A 13,745-nucleotide genomic window follows, 5' to 3' on the forward strand; every position below is an offset into this window, starting at 1 on the left:
TCGATAACTGTTCGTGCACCAAAATCATAACTGGATTTTTTCTCAGAAATGATGAAAATGAATGTTAATACGCAGTTTGAGTGTACAGCGGGGTGGGGGGAGGGGCAGGGGATGGATCTCTGCAGGAACAATGAAGATCTCCATTTTTTTTTTCTCTTTCCCGCATTTACAGTGGGGAGGTGCAATCTGTCAGCCTATCAGCAGCGCACACACGGAGCGAAGTGCTTTTTTTCACACAAGCAAGGGCATGTGTCATTGGCAGTGTATGTCACATGTCCTTGCCCTATAAGACCAAGCCATTTTCCCCGTCGCCACCATTTTCTCACTGCTGCAGCTGCGAGTTAGACTGCACCGCTGTTGCTGTGTGCGCTATACCTTGTTAATTTCAAGCCAATTTTCGCACAAATCTACAGATAGCTTGGGAGTAGGGAATAGTTGTGATTGCAGTCCTTTTAAGGACTAGGTTACAGCATTTCCTATGACTTTTATCAGGCAGGTCTGTGCTCTTAAATAGATAGGTTGTGGGAGTAAAGACTAATTGTAATTGGAGTCCTTTTCAGGACTAGGTTACATCAGTTCCTATCAGTTTTTGCCAGGCAGGTCTGTGCCAGTGCTGTGCAAGTTTTTTTCACAGCATTTGGCTGAATCTAGCAAAGCTAATCCTTTTTGGCCTATTGCAGAGTGTGTTAGTCAGTGGAGCAGCCTATCTGTGTTGCAAGATATACCACCTGTGTATAGAATACCAATTTTTTTACTGCACCTAGTGAAGTAAAATCTTTTGGGCATAGCATCGTTCTATTAGTCCATCTATACTGACCTCCATCAGGTTGCAAATTGAATATAATTTTTTTCTGCATCTAGCTCTGAAAAAATATTGGGCTTCTAGCTGTGTGTGGGACTTGTTCTATTAATCCATCTATACAGACCTCCATCAGGTTGCAAACTGAATATATTTTTTTCTGCATCTACCTCTGAAAAAATATTGGGCTTCTAGCTGTGTGTGGGACTTGTTGTATTAGTCCATCTATACTGACTTCCATCAGGTTGCAAATTAAAAATAATTTTTATCTGCATCTACAGTACCTCTGAAAAAATATTTCGGCTTCTAGCTGTGTGTGGGACTTGTTCTATTAGTCCATCTATACTGACCTCCATCAGGTTGCAAATTGAATATAATTTTTATCTGCATCTAGCTCTGAAAAAATATTTGGCCTTCTAGCAGTGTGTGGGACTTTCTCTATTAGTCCATCTATACTGACCTCCATCAGGTTGCAAATTAAAAATAATTTTTATCTGCATCTACCTCTGAAAAAATATTGGGCTTCTAGCTGTGTGTGGGACTTGTTCTATTAATCCATCTATACAGACCTCCATCAGGTTGCAAACTGAATATATTTTTTTCTGCATCTACCTCTGAAAAAATATTGGGCTTCTAGCTGTGTGTGGGACTTGTTGTATTAGTCCATCTATACTGACCTCCATCAGGTTGCAAACTGAATATATTTTTTTCTGCATCTACCTCTGAAAAAATATTGGGCTTCTAGCTGTGTGTGGGACTTGTTCTATTAATCCATCTATACAGACCTCCATCAGGTTGAAAACTGAATATATTTTTTTCTGCATCTACCTCTGAAAAAATATTGGGCTTCTAGCTGTGTGTGGGACTTGTTGTATTAGTCCATCTATACTGACCTCCATCAGGTTGCAAACTGAATATATTTTTTTCTGCATCTACCTCTGAAAAAATATTGGGCTTCTAGCTGTGTGTGGGACTTGTTCTATTAATCCATCTATACAGACCTCCATCAGGTTGCAAACTGAATATATTTTTTTCTGCATCTACCTCTGAAAAAATATTGGGCTTCTAGCTGTGTGTGGGACTTGTTCTATTAATCCATCTATACAGACCTCCATCAGGTTGCAAACTGAATATATTTTTTTCTGCATCTACCTCTGAAAAAATATTGGGCTTCTAGCTGTGTGTGGGACTTGTTCTATTAATCCATCTATACTGACCTCCATCAGGTTGCAAACTGAATATATTTTTTTCTGCATCTACCTCTGAAAAAATATTGGGTTTCTAGCTGTGTGTGGGACTTGTTGTATTAGTCCATCTATACTGACCTCCATCAGGTTGCAAACTGAATATATTTTTTTCTGCATCTACCTCTGAAAAAATATTGGGCTTCTAGCTGTGTGTGGGACTTGTTCTATTAATCCATCTATACAGACCTCCATCAGGTTGCAAACTGAATATATTTTTTTCTGCATCTACCTCTGAAAAAATATTGGGCTTCTAGCTGTGTGTGGGACTTGTTGTATTAGTCCATCTATACTGACCTCCATCAGGTTGCAAACTGAATATATTTTTTTCTGCATCAACCTCTGAAAAAATATTGGGCTTCTAGCTGTGTGTGGGATTTGTTGTATTAGTCCATCTATACTGACCTCCATCAGGTTGCAAACTGAATATATTTTTTTCTGCATCTACCTCTGAAAAAATATTGGGCTTCTAGCTGTGTGTGGGACTTGCTCTATTAATCTATCTATACAGACCTCCATCAGGTTGAAAACTGAATATATTTTTTTCTGCATCTACCTCTGAAAAAATATTGGGCTTCTAGCTGTGTGTGGGACTTGTTCTATTAATCCATCTATACAGACCTCCATCAGGTTGCAAACTGAATATATTTTTTTCTGCATCTACCTCTGAAAAAATATTGGGCTTCTAGCTGTGTGTGGGACTTGTTCTATTAATCCATCTATACAGACCTCCATCAGGTTGCAAACTGAATATATTTTTTTCTGCATCTACCTCTGAAAAAATATTGGGCTTCTAGCTGTGTGTGGGACTTGTTCTATTAATCCATCTATACAGACCTCCATCAGGTTGCAAACTGAATATATTTTTTTCTGCATCTACCTCTGAAAAAATATTGGGCTTCTAGCTGTGTGTGGGACTTGTTGTATTAGTCCATCTATACTGACCTCCATCAGGTTGCAAACTGAATATATTTTTTTCTGCATCTACCTCTGAAAAAATATTGGGCTTCTAGCTGTGTGTGGGACTTGTTCTATTAATCCATCTATACAGACCTCCATCAGGTTGCAAACTGAATATATTTTTTTCTGCATCTACCTCTGAAAAAATATTGGGCTTCTAGCTGTGTGTGGGACTTGTTCTATTAATCCATCTATACAGACCTCCATCAGGTTGCAAACTGAATATATTTTTTTCTCCATCTACCTCTGAAAAAATATTGGGCTTCTAGCTGTGTGTGGGACTTGTTCTATTAATCCATCTATACAGACCTCCATCAGGTTGCAAACTGAATATATTTTTTTCTGCATCTACCTCTGAAAAAATATTGGGCTTCTAGCTGTGTGTGGGACTTGTTCTATTAATCCATCTATACAGACCTCCATCAGGTTGCAAACTGAATATATTTTTTTCTGCATCTACCTCTGAAAAAATATTGGGCTTCTAGCTTTGTGTGGGACTTGTTGTATTAGTCCATCTATACTGACCTCCATCAGGTTGCAAACTGAATATATTTTTTTCTGCATCTACCTCTGAAAAAATATTGGGCCTTCTACCAGTGTGTGGGACTTTCTCTATTAGTCAATCTATACTGACCTCCATCAGGTTGCAAATTCAAAATAATTTTTTGTCTGCATCTAGCTCTGAAAAAATATTGGGCTTCTAGCTGTGTGTGGGACTTGTTGTATTAGTCCATCTATACTGACCTCCATCAGGTTACAAATTAAAAATAATTTTTATCTGCATCTACCTCTGAAAAAATATTTGGGCTTCTAGCTGTGTGTGGGACTTGTTCTATTAATCCATCTATACAGACCTCCATCAGGTTGCAAACTGAATATATTTTTTTCTGCATCTACCTCTGAAAAAATATTGGGCTTCTAGCTGTGTGTGGGACTTGTTGTATTAGTCCATCTATACTGACCTCCATCAGGTTGCAAACTGAATATATTTTTTTCTGCATCTACCTCTGAAAAAATATTGGGCTTCTAGCTGTGTGTGGGACTTGTTCTATTAATCCATCTATACAGACCTCCATCAGGTTGCAAACTGAATATATTTTTTTCTGCATCTACCTCTGAAAATATATTGGGCCTCTAGCTGTGTGTGGGACTTGTTCTATTAATCCATCTATACAGACCTCCATCAGGTTGCAAACTCAATATATTTTTTTCTGCATCTACCTCTGAAAAAATATTGGGCTTCTAGCTGTGTGTGGGACTTGTTCTATTAATCCATCTATACAGACCTCCATCAGGTTGCAAACTGAATATATTTTTTTCTGCATCTACCTCTGAAAAAATATTGGGCTTCTAGCTGTGTGTGGGACTTGTTCTATTAATCCATCTATACAGACCTCCATCAGGTTGCAAACTGAATATATTTTTTTCTGCATCTACCTCTGAAAAAATATTGGGCTTCTAGCTGTGTGTGGGACTTGTTGTATTAGTCCATTTATACTGACCTCCATCAGGTTGCAAACTGAATATATTTTTTTCTGCATCTACCTCTGAAAAAATATTGGGCCTTCTAGCAGTGTGTGGGACTTTCTCTATTAGTCAATCTATACTGACCTCCATCAGGTTGCAAATTCAAAATAATTTTTTGTCTGCATCTAGCTCTGAAAAAATATTGGGATTCTAGCTGTGTGTGGGACTTGTTGTATTAGTCCATCTATACTGACCTCCATCAGGTTACAAATTAAAAATAATTTTTATCTGCATCTACCTCTGAAAAAATATTTGGGCTTCTAGCTGTGTGTGGGACTTGTTCTATTAATCCATCTATACAGACCTCCATCAGGTTGCAAACTGAATATATTTTTTTCTGCATCTACCTCTGAAAAAATATTGGGCTTCTAGCTGTGTGTGGGACTTGTTGTATTAGTCCATCTATACTGACCTCCATCAGGTTGCAAACTGAATATATTATTTTCTGCATCTACCTCTGAAAAAATATTTGGCTTCTAGCTGTGTGTGGGACTTGTTCTATTAATCCGTCTATACAGACCTCCCTCAGGTTGCAAACTGAATATATTTTCTTCTGCATCTACCTCTAAAAAAAAATGTGGCCTTCTAGCAGTGTGTGGGACTTTCTCTATTAGTCCATCTATGCTGACCTCCATCAGGTTGCAAACTGAATATAATTTTTTTCTGCATCTAGCTCTGAAAAAATATTTGGCGTTCTAGCATTGTGTGGGACTTTCTCTATTAGTACATCTATACTGACCTCCATCAGGTTGCAAATTCAAAATAATTTTTTGTCTGCATCTAGCTCTGAAAAAATATTGGGCTTCTAGCTGTGTGTGGGACTTGTTGTATTAGTCCATCTATACTGACCTCCATCAGGTTGCAAATTAAAAATAATTTTTATCTGCATCTACAGTACCTCTGAAAAAATATTTGGGCTTCTAGCTGTGTGTTGGACTTGTTCTATTAGTCCATCTATACTGACCAACATCAGGTTGCAAATTGAATATAATTTTTATCTGCATCTAGCTCTGAAAAAATATTTGGCCTTCTAGCAGTGTGTGGGACTTTCTCTATTAGTCCATCTATACTGACCTCCATCAGGTTGCAAATTAAAAATAATTTTTTGTCTGCATCTAGCTCTGAAAAAATATTGGGCTTCTAGCTGTGTGTGGGACTTGTTGTATTAGTCCATCTATACTGACCTCCATCAGGTTGCAAATTAAAAATAATTTTTATCTGCATCTACAGTACCTCTGAAAAAATATTTGGGCTTCTAGCTGTGTGTTGGACTTGTTCTATTAGTCCATCTATACTGACCAACATCAGGTTGCAAATTGAATATAATTTTTATCTGCATCTAGCTCTGAAAAAATATTTGGCCTTCTAGCAGTGTGTGGGACTTTCTCTATTAGTCCATCTATACTGACCTCCATCAGGTTGCAAATTAAAAATAATTTTTATCTGCATCGACCTCTGAAAAAATATTGGGCTTCTAGCTGTGTGTGGGACTTGTTCTATTAATCCATCTATACAGACCTCCATCAGGTTGCAAACTGAATATATTTTTTTCTGCATCTACCTCTTAAAAAATATTGGGCTTCTAGCTGTGTGTGGGACTTGTTGTATTAGTCCATCTATACTGACCTCCATCAGGTTGCAAACTGAATATATTTTTTTCTGCATCTACCTCTGAAAAAATATTGGGCTTCTAGCTGTGTGTGGGACTTGTTCTATTTATCCATCTATACAGACCTCCATCAGGTTGCAAACTGAATATATTTTTTTCTGCATCTACCTCTGAAAAAATATTGGGCTTCTAGCTGTGTGTGGGACTTGTTCTATTAATCCATCTATACAGACCTCCATAAGGTTGCAAACTGAATATATTTTTTTCTGCATCTACCTCTGAAAAAATATTGGGCTTCTAGCTGTGTGTGTGACTTGTTCTATTAATCCATCTATACAGACCTCCATCAGGTTGCAAACTGAATATATTTTTTTCTGCATCTACCTCTGAAAAAATATTGGGCTTCTAGCTGTGTGTGGGACTTGTTCTATTAATCCATCTATACAGACCTCCATCAGGTTGCAAACTGAATATATTTTTTTCTGCATCTACCTCTGAAAAAATATTGGGCTTCTAGCTGTGTGTGGGACTTGTTGTATTAGTCCATCTATACTGACCTCCATCAGGTTGCAAACTGAATATATTTTTTTCTGCATCTACCTCTGAAAAAATATTGGGCTTCTAGCTGTGTGTGGGACTTGTTCTATTAATCCATCTATACAGACCTCCATCAGGTTGCAAACTGAATATATTTTTTTCTGCATCTACCTCTGAAAATATATTGGGCCTCTAGCTGTGTGTGGGACTTGTTCTATTAATCCATCTATACAGACCTCCATCAGGTTGCAAACTCAATATATTTTTTTCTGCATCTACCTCTGAAAAAATATTGGGCTTCTAGCTGTGTGTGGGACTTGTTCTATTAATCCATCTATACAGACCTCCATCAGGTTGCAAACTGAATATATTTTTTTCTGCATCTACCTCTGAAAAAATATTGGGCTTCTAGCTGTGTGTGGGACTTGTTCTATTAATCCATCTATACAGACCTCCATCAGGTTGCAAACTGAATATATTTTTTTCTGCATCTACCTCTGAAAAAATATTGGGCTTCTAGCTGTGTGTGGGACTTGTTGTATTAGTCCATTTATACTGACCTCCATCAGGTTGCAAACTGAATATATTTTTTTCTGCATCTACCTCTGAAAAAATATTGGGCCTTCTAGCAGTGTGTGGGACTTTCTCTATTAGTCAATCTATACTGACCTCCATCAGGTTGCAAATTCAAAATAATTTTTTGTCTGCATCTAGCTCTGAAAAAATATTGGGATTCTAGCTGTGTGTGGGACTTGTTGTATTAGTCCATCTATACTGACCTCCATCAGGTTACAAATTAAAAATAATTTTTATCTGCATCTACCTCTGAAAAAATATTTGGGCTTCTAGCTGTGTGTGGGACTTGTTCTATTAATCCATCTATACAGACCTCCATCAGGTTGCAAACTGAATATATTTTTTTCTGCATCTACCTCTGAAAAAATATTGGGCTTCTAGCTGTGTGTGGGACTTGTTGTATTAGTCCATCTATACTGACCTCCATCAGGTTGCAAACTGAATATATTATTTTCTGCATCTACCTCTGAAAAAATATTTGGCTTCTAGCTGTGTGTGGGACTTGTTCTATTAATCCGTCTATACAGACCTCCATCAGGTTGCAAACTGAATATATTTTCTTCTGCATCTACCTCTAAAAAAAAATGTGGCCTTCTAGCAGTGTGTGGGACTTTCTCTATTAGTCCATCTATGCTGACCTCCATCAGGTTGCAAACTGAATATAATTTTTTTCTGCATCTAGCTCTGAAAAAATATTTGGCCTTCTAGCATTGTGTGGGACTTTCTCTATTAGTCCATCTATACTGACCTCCATCAGGTTGCAAATTCAAAATAATTTTTTGTCTGCATCTAGCTCTGAAAAAATATTGGGCTTCTAGCTGTGTGTGGGACTTGTTGTATTAGTCCATCTATACTGACCTCCATCAGGTTGCAAATTAAAAATAATTTTTATCTGCATCTACAGTACCTCTGAAAAAATATTTGGGCTTCTAGCTGTGTGTTGGACTTGTTCTATTAGTCCATCTATACTGACCAACATCAGGTTGCAAATTGAATATAATTTTTATCTGCATCTAGCTCTGAAAAAATATTTGGCCTTCTAGCAGTGTGTGGGACTTTCTCTATTAGTCCATCTATACAGACCTCCATCAGGTTGCAAATTAAAAATAATTTTTTGTCTGCATCTAGCTCTGAAAAAATATTGGGCTTCTAGCTGTGTGTGGGACTTGTTGTATTAGTCCATCTATACTGACCTCCATCAGGTTGCAAATTAAAAATAATTTTTATCTGCATCTACAGTACCTCTGAAAAAATATTTGGGCTTCTAGCTGTGTGTTGGACTTGTTCTATTAGTCCATCTATACTGACCAACATCAGGTTGCAAATTGAATATAATTTTTATCTGCATCTAGCTCTGAAAAAATATTTGGCCTTCTAGCAGTGTGTGGGACTTTCTCTATTAGTCCATCTATACTGACCTCCATCAGGTTGCAAATTAAAAATAATTTTTATCTGCATCGACCTCTGAAAAAATATTGGGCTTCTAGCTGTGTGTGGGACTTGTTCTATTAATCCATCTATACAGACCTCCATCAGGTTGCAAACTGAATATATTTTTTTCTGCATCTACCTCTTAAAAAATATTGGGCTTCTAGCTGTGTGTGGGACTTGTTGTATTAGTCCATCTATACTGACCTCCATCAGGTTGCAAACTGAATATATTTTTTTCTGCATCTACCTCTGAAAAAATATTGGGCTTCTAGCTGTGTGTGGGACTTGTTCTATTTATCCATCTATACAGACCTCCATCAGGTTGCAAACTGAATATATTTTTTTCTGCATCTACCTCTGAAAAAATATTGGGCTTCTAGCTGTGTGTGGGACTTGTTCTATTAATCCATCTATACAGACCTCCATAAGGTTGCAAACTGAATATATTTTTTTCTGCATCTACCTCTGAAAAAATATTGGGCTTCTAGCTGTGTGTGTGACTTGTTCTATTAATCCATCTATACAGACCTCCATCAGGTTGCAAACTGAATATATTTTTTTCTGCATCTACCTCTGAAAAAATATTGGGCTTCTAGCTGTGTGTGGGACTTGTTCTATTAATCCATCTATACAGACCTCCATCAGGTTGCAAACTGAATATATTTTTTTCTGCATCTACCTCTGAAAAAATATTGGGCTTCTAGCTGTGTGTGGGACTTGTTGTATTAGTCCATCTATACTGACCTCCATCAGGTTGCAAACTGAATATATTTTTTTCTGCATCTACCTCTGAAAAAATATTGGGCTTCTAGCTGTGTGTGGGACTTGTTCTATTAATCCATCTATACAGACCTCCATCAGGTTGCAAACTGAATATATTTTTTTCTGCATCTACCTCTGAAAAAATATTGGGCTTCTAGCTGTGTGTGGGACTTGTTCTATTAATCCATCTATACAGACCTCCATCAGGTTGCAAACTGAATATATTTTTTTCTGCATCTACCTCTGAAAAAATATTGGGCTTCTAGCTGTGTGTGGGACTTGTTCTATTAATCCATCTATACAGACCTCCATCAGGTTGCAAACTGAATATATTTTTTTCTGCATCTACCTCTGAAAAAATATTGGGCTTCTAGCTGTCTGTGGGACTTGTTCTATTAATCCATCTATACAGACCTCCATCAGGTTGCAAACTGAATATATTTTTTTCTGCATCTACCTCTGAAAAAATATTGGGCTTCTAGCTGTGTGTGGGACTTGTTCTATTAATCCATCTATACAGACCTCCATCCGGTTGCAAACTGAATATATTTTTTTCTGCATCTACCTCTGAAAAAATATTGGGCTTCTAGCTGTGTGTGGGTCTTGTTGTATTAGTCCATCTATACTGACCTCCATCAGGTTGCAAATTAAAAATAATTTTTATCTGCATCTACAGTACCTCTGAAAAAATATTTGGGCTTCTAGCTGTGTGTGGGACTTGTTCTATTAGTCCATCTATACTGACCTCCATCAGGTTGCAAATTGAATATAATTTTTATCTGCATCTAGCTCTGAAAAAATATTTGGCCTTCTAGTAGTGTGTGCGACTTTCTCTATTAGTCCATCTATACTGACCTCCATCAGGTTGCAAATTGAATATAATTTTTATCTGCATCTAGCTCTGAAAAAATATTTGGCCTTCTAGCAGTGTGTGGGACTTTCTCTATTATTCCATCTATACTGACCTCCATCAGGTTGCAAATTAAAAATAATTTTTATCTGCATCTACCTCTGAAAAAATATTTGGGCTTCTAGCAGTGTGTGGGACTCATTGTATTAGGCCATCTATACCAAGCTCCACCAGCTTTGAAATTAATAATAATTTTTAGCTGCATCTAGCCCTGAAAATAATTTTTCCCAAAAGTGGTAGCAATAGAAATATGGGGCGCGCGCCTGGCTAACAAAAATATACGCTTCATAACACAAAACACCAGCCTAGCGCACTGCATTAATAAGATGGCATCATCGTCTCTCCCAGTGCTAGGCCTACTACGCAGGCTAGTATTCCTGTGCCTCAAACACAATGTATGGGTCCGCGCTAGCCACTATGCTGAGGGGTATAAACCTGCTGCTAACGCTTTATAAAAATTCAATTGGCAGATTTTCACAGAGCTCTTCCACAACGCCCACCCATCGGGCAACAGTTGCCCACCCTCCCTATGGGATCTAGTGGCGAATAGTTGATGCCATTAATCAGAGCGTCAGTTGCCCCGTCAACGTGGCAAGCATACGGTAAGGCATGGGAAGAGTGGACACGACTAGTAGCAGGCAGACGGGTTGACCAATGTGAACAAGCCAGATCACAAGTCACCATAAAATTTCTCCACCAGCTAATGATGAGGGGCATATCAGGGGCGTCAGCGCAGCGGTGTCTGACCGGAGTAGCATTTCACTTCCAACTACTGAATTGGGGAGATGTGACAAAGATTCATCCTCAGACAATCCATAAAAGGGTGGAAAAGGGGTCAGCCAAGTCAGAAATGTAGACGTCCCGTCCCGTGTCACTAAAACTGATTTCTCACATCTTATCCCTAACACCATTAACATGACACTCACAATTTGAAGCAACACTAATGTCTACTGCATTTGTGATCGCCTTCTTCGGGGCGCTATGTATAAGCGAATTAGTCCCTCAATCCAAAATTACCACCAGTGGACGCTTATTACACCAGGAAGTAGTCATAGCCAATAATGCAATACGTGTACGCATACACCAATCGAAAATGGTTCCAGCGGGCAGGGGTACTTGGGTACTTCTACAACCCACAAACGGTACACTGAGTCGGGTAACAATAGTAAAAACATATCTAACCATCAGATCACAAAGTAATTTCTTCGTATCACACATTGATGGAACGCCATTATCAAGATACCTGTTCCAAGCTATATTTAATAAATGCATAACATCGGCAGGGAACCACCCCAAAGATTACGGGACACACTCATTCCGCATAGGTGCGGCCACGGAAGCAGCAAGAGCAGGACTGTCAGAAACGGAAGTTCAGAGGATAGGGAGATGGCGATCCACGTGTTTGGCGAGATACATAAGACCGGACTTGTTATCCTAACGTGGTTTGTTTCTTTTACAGGTGACGCTAAGCCAACTGTGTGAGTGATAGGCCACTCGTATATATATTGGGCACAAAAAAGGGCGAAAGTCCGCCCAGGCGGGAGGAAATTAGAGTTTCATAACACATATTTCAACTGGAGAGGTATTAGAGGCCTGCTATGGCCACAGGTACTAATGGAGGTAATCAAGGTAGGGAGAGAGGCAAGATGTCCGGTCATCTTAGTTATACAGGCCGGGTGAAACAACCTAGGTCATCACAAGAGCGCATAACTAATGGCAATAATGAAACTAGACACTGAGCGCTTCAGAGAATTTTTCACAAAATTAGCTATAGTATGGTCAGAGATTGTGCCGATAGCGGTATGGCAAGGTGCGCGAGACATCACGGCCATCGAATGGACAAGGCGGGTAATAAATATTCGAATGGCAAAATTTAGAAGAGACAGAGGTGGTGTAGTGATACGACACCGACAACTGGAAGGAGATAAAGCAGGCCTCATACGGCCCGACGGTGTTCACTTAATAGATATTGGACTGGACATATTCCTGTCAGGACTCCAGGGCGGAGTGGAACAAGCGTTAAGAGTGATGGGTGGGGGTCAGAGTCCTGCATACGAGTACGCTGGATCCTCCGTGGCCTGGAAATAGAAAGGACATGTTGGAGAGTTACACTTGTTGGCCAACTTGCCGGAGTGGGGACCCAGGGCATGCTGCAACAAGCTGAATTATTTTAGAAATAAAATGCCTTTCTAATGGAATGAGTATAAAGAGTTAATAAAGCTGTGACCGATCCTCACCCATCCAGTTGTAAGAGTTACATTATTGGGTTGTCCATGAAAGGGGGGCGGTAGGGGGGCTGAGCATCTGGGTTTGGTTGGGGGTCCCCACAGTCTGCCTAGGCTAGATTAATTTAAAAATTCTTATTAGATACACAGGCAGTGCAGCTTGCTTCGCATCTGGGCTACTACGCCCAAAGTATTGCCTAGGCTAGATGCAGTTAAAAATTCTACGCTGACTAGCAGACACTGAAGATTTGGAGCAGACCTCTGAGTAAACAGCTCTTCAGACTCAACCATCTGTGTTACCCCAAGCCATAGTGTATGTAGTTTCTTACAGTTAAAAGGGGGGGGTGCGACCCAACCCACCTGGAATTGACGATGCCAACGTCACGTAAGACACATCAAGGGGACTCCCAAAATTGTGGCACAGACACCACTTAACCCTAGAACGCATACCTGTGGCCTTGCAGGCCTGCCCAGTTAATTGTTTTCTATTTTCTGCAAGATTGCTTTAGTTAGAATTTTGAAACTCTAGGTATTCTTCATGTATATAGTTGTTTGTCATTTGAGTTTGAGTTATTCCATGTTATTTGCACACGGGCCTAAAGGGCCCCAGGTATGTGAAAGTGTAGATTTTTATGGTCATGCGTTCTAGGGTTAAGTGGCATCAATTGCCCCACTGTTGCTTAAAACGGTTGGTGAGGTGATTTTACCAAATCCGCAAGCTTTTAGTCTCCCAAGGATGACACAGGGGTAGAAATGTCCTTGCGAATCCATGATTTGATCATCTTTATGAACGTGAGTCTGTCTACATTCTCAGTGGACAGCCGCGTGCGCTTATCTGTCAGGACACCACCAGCAGCGCTGAACACACGTTCAGAGAGAACGCTGGCTGCATGGCATGACAAGATCTCCAAGGCGTGAGTGGCGAGCTCCGGCGATTTTTCAAGATTGGAATACCAAAATGAGCAAGGGTCCAGTGACACAGTCATGGCTTCGATGTTCACTTGGAGATTCTCCTGTACCATCCTCTCTAGGCATTGACTATGTGTCAGACTTCTTGTCTCCTGTGGCCTTGCAAAGGATGGTCTAAAAAAGTGGTGAAACGATTCCACAAAATTGCTGTTACCAGCAGATACTGTGTTACTGTTACTGTTTGAGTGATGAAGAC

The sequence above is a fragment of the Phyllobates terribilis genome, unplaced genomic scaffold (assembly GCF_046119375.1).
Source record: "Phyllobates terribilis strain yellow unplaced genomic scaffold, ASM4611937v1 Scaffold_2__4_contigs__length_985480577, whole genome shotgun sequence".
NCBI classification, from domain to species: Eukaryota; Metazoa; Chordata; class Amphibia; order Anura; family Dendrobatidae; genus Phyllobates; species Phyllobates terribilis.